This window comes from Euphorbia lathyris, chromosome 7 (genome assembly GCF_963576675.1).
Source record: "Euphorbia lathyris chromosome 7, ddEupLath1.1, whole genome shotgun sequence".
NCBI lineage: Eukaryota > Viridiplantae > Streptophyta > Magnoliopsida > Malpighiales > Euphorbiaceae > Euphorbia > Euphorbia lathyris.
Window position 1 is genome coordinate 73,148,127 of NC_088916.1, and position 4,524 is coordinate 73,152,650.

The window sequence follows — 4,524 nt, forward strand, 5'->3', positions numbered from 1 at the left end:
TATTTTAATTTAAGCAATTAAGTGGTTTATCAAACAAAGCCTAACTCTTAAGAAAAAACTACCACACACGTCTTCCCCATCAAACTGGACTTAACTCCAAACAAATTGCTTTCCCCTTTCTCTCTAATCTTAATTTTCCCGTTTGGGTTTCTTTTGTTTATGCATCTGCAGTTCTCCTCACTGTTTTATTTTACAAAGCGATGTTTATAGTCAAATAGTAATTCAGATTTTCTGTTTTCTATTTCTTTTAAACTTCAGTGCATTTTTCTGTTCGCAGTGAACATTTATATCTTCAAATTTCAAAGTCTTTTATCTCTTTTTTGTCTCCACAAATTCACTGGGCAACATTTGGCAAGGGGAGCATTATGTCAATTCAAGAGCATATTCGTAGTGATGGTAAATCTCCTATTTCTTTTCCTTGAAAATGTAGAGAGAGAGAGAGAGTAGGGCAATTACTTATCTTTCAAATTAGTTGTATAACTAATCTTTGGTCAGATTGATTTAATTTGTGGCATTTTTGTGCAATGTTGATAAAGGCTCTTAATTTGTGCAATGTTGATTTTTCAGTTAAAACATCTCAATTTCAGTGGTTTCAAGCACAATGGTAATCTGTAGGCAATTGATTGTTTTAGAAGATAATGCTCAATAGAGGGCTGTTGACTCCCTTTAATGCACTAGAGGAGCATGCGAAAAAGATCCTAAAGATTCTGATCCAATAGGCGCTAACTCGTTATATATTCAAAGATGAACAAGATGAAGTTATCAATTGGTAATAAAGTTCTTAGTGTCACCCTTCTAAGGAAGAAGTGACAAATTTGATTTCAATAATATGAAATTTGTGCATTTCAAGAAGGTAAAAGAAATCAAATGAGTTTAAAATTTCTTTTATATTATTTTGTGTTTCTGTTTTAATTGTTTGTTTATTGACTTTTGTTTTTCATTAGGAACATTACAATACAGTGAATCTGATATTTTCTTGTGGAGATTGCAAGCATGAAGCTCTCTTTCAAGTGATTAAAGGAAGTTAACTTTTTAAATCCAAATGTATGTGCTTAGTTTAGCTTAAGTGGTTTTGTATTTTTTTTGTTTTTCTGATTTAATTGGTAATTGTGTTTTCTAATATTTGGTATATATTCCTCTGTCCAAGTATTTATTATAGAAAACCATATTTAAGTTTCATTATTACTGCATAAATCTGATATTTAGTTATTATATCATTGTTTCAATCTTATTTACCACTCTTCTTATCCACCTTTTTGTTTCTCTTTTTAACAGTTTAAGTGGTGTTAGGTAGATTTTCTATTGTATAATAAGCAATTTGTTAATATTCAGTTCTTTCACTTAAAATTACTAATCTTTATCTGAATTCTCTAACATGTTAATACTTTCGTACGTTAGAGTTGTATCTCTTATCTTTTATCTTTTGTCTGATCTGCTTATTTTTTTGGTTATGTAGGTAGTGAAATCAAAAGTTTCGCTTCAAATTTTGTGACTAGATGATCTAAACCTTTTTTTTCTTGATTTGAATACTTCTCTTTTCTCCACATGGAACCATTCAATGGGAAAGGGTCAGTTTCATATTAATATTTTCCTATGTTGTTTTATACTTACAAGCGTAATATAACTCACTAGAACGTCGTGTCTCGAGGTTCCCGAGGATATGAGTTCTTATCTCTTTGGTGTTTATTTTATCTTTTATCTTGAATTTTCTTGTGCTTATTTTCTTGGGTGTGTAGGCTGCAAAAAAAAAATGCTGCAAATTTTATCGCAAAGGTCAATGTTGGAAACTTCATGTTACTACTTTTGTATGCTAAGAGTTCTTATCCTTTTGGTTTTTATTTATTAAAAAGCATAAATCTATATGTGTGATGTGAGGCTCAAAATGGATGCAAAGGAAAAAATTACATTAATCATTTATAGGTTTGGTTCAATGAATCTAAATAATACTGCAAAAAAATTCAAATAAAATTATGTTGCTTCTCTGACATCTACTTGCAAATCCTTTGTCATAATGCATCACAAATTGTACTTTAAAACTATACGGAACAAGTACTAAATTCTACTTTGCAGTGCTATCCTGGTGAAGATGATTTGGAAATTGCACATGCAATTCTAACATAATCATATTTAGAAATTGGTATACTGCTTTATAGACCATGTGCTTGTTGTTGACTTGATGCAATATTTGTGATAAAATTGATAGGACACCTTGAAAATACATCTCTAAAATTTACTATTCTCATGGTAATGTTGCTAGCCTCAATATTGACTCTACGAGGATTCTACATTTTTATGCAAGTATGAATGTTTAACATGACTTGCCAGACAATTTAGAGCTCGTGGGTTATATCCAAATGTCAACTCTATGCCTTCCCTTCTTTCTTTGCCCAAACAATTTCTGAACTTCATGCCAACTCTATGTCTTCCCTCTATTAAATTAATTAGTTGTTTCAAGTGTAAAATGTCAGTTATTAATTAAGGTGAATAACTGTCAAGCCCTTATTTACATTCTACTTTTGGATTGATTGAGTTCATGGAGCATAATTTTAGGCATTGTTTGTCTTTGATTTTGTGAATTCCCACTTATCCGGTTGATAAACCAATATCGAACAAATGGTCCAACCTGGTATTTCTCCTCTTCTCAGCTGCCGTCCAACATGGCATTTCTCCTGTTTTCTTCTCTGATTTTTTCCCACTTGTTGGTCATATTTTGGAGAACTCATTTAGCATTCTGAACTATGGATTCAGGTGATGCTCATCAGATTTCTGCTTTCTACTCTCTTTTTCCTTCTTAAAAATAATTAATGGCTTCCAGAAGCCGCATTTTACCCATTCATTCGCTAACATGCTTCTGCATTTTTACTTCCTGTCCATTTTAGCCCAAAAACTCAGTTTAGCAATTCTTTACCACTTTTGGTTAGGTTGTTTGATATGCTATTTGGTTTTACTACTACCTACTATTTTATTACTTTATTATTGAAGGATTTTAATTCTAATTCTAGCACTTAGTATTCTTATTGTGAACTATGTCTAAATGTAATTGAAGCAATTTTCTTTCTTTTAGCTTTGAGATGTAAGGAAATATAATTCAAGAAAAAAATTTAACATTTGTTTGACATAATTTTATTTCAATGTAGTTTTATATTTTTTTTATAATATACTTTGTTTTGGACTAAATAATAGTAAGAATCTTTTACATTATTTTTGTATCTTATTATTGTTTACTATTATTTTATTATTTTGTATATGTTAGTTGCTTTCCAGTCTAAACTTCAATTTTATATATTGTAAAATATAAGCGAGTAATATAATAAAATTCATAAAGAGGAAATATAGAAGGTTAAATTACATGTAGTTAAGAAGTTCGTAATAGATTGATAAAAAGAAATTGGTAAATTATTTTTGAACTAATACTTATGTACTATTTATCTACTCTTTTATATCTTATATACTGCTGATTTTATTGTATTTTCATACCAAATCTCATAAATTATATTGAAAAAATATATACTTTTTTACAATATGTTATTGTATCAAGATTTTTGTTTCAAATTTAAAAAAAAAAGTTACTAAAATTTTAAAATATTGAATAAAATCTTAACAAAATAAAATAATAAATAATATAACCCGTGCATTGCACGGATGTAAAACTAGTTGATACATAATTGAAAAGTATATAAAACAATTAGACTCTCTCCTAACATTAGATATTAACTATTTATTATAAATACGAATTACAGATCGAGTTATCATTGTAGTGCTATACTAAATTATGGTTGTACTTCTAATCAATAGATTAAATAATTTGAAAAGTATGATAAAACAATTAAAAATAACATTAAAATGCAAAGTCAAATTTTAAATATATTTAGAAAAAATATAGTATTTTTTATAAGGGCGGGTTGGGTTCGGTCTGAGCTTTGAGATAAATTCCAAACCCAACTCATTTTATATTCGGGCTTTTACGGGTTTAGGCTGGGCCAGACCAATTGTTAAATATATATGTCCAAGCTCATCCTATAAATGATGGGCTTGTACAGATTGGGCGGGCCAACGCATGTCTAGGACAAACTATGGGCTGCCCTATACTAATGAGTGGGCTTTTTTCACTTAAACTCATAGGGTTGTTTATCCATGTGTTGATATATTGCTAAAATTTTGTTGTTTTTTTTTGTAGTGAAAGTTTGTCTGTCATTTATTAATTATTATAGAATGGCAAATTGTTTATCCTACTTTTATAAAAGACTAGAAAAAATATTATTGTACTTTCACTAAAAATCCGTAAAAAAATGTATGGTACTTAAAACATGTTAAATACTTTCTTACACTTAAAAACTTGACACGTGTATATAATTTATCTGAAAATTAATTATGAAATAAACTTCACACAAAAACAAAAAAAAAACAAAAGTAAATTATGCACAAATAGAGATCAATCTAAAGTTCGTTTTGTCATTTATTAATTATTATAGAACGACAAACAATTTATCCTACTTCTTGTGAAAGACTGGAGAAAAAATTATT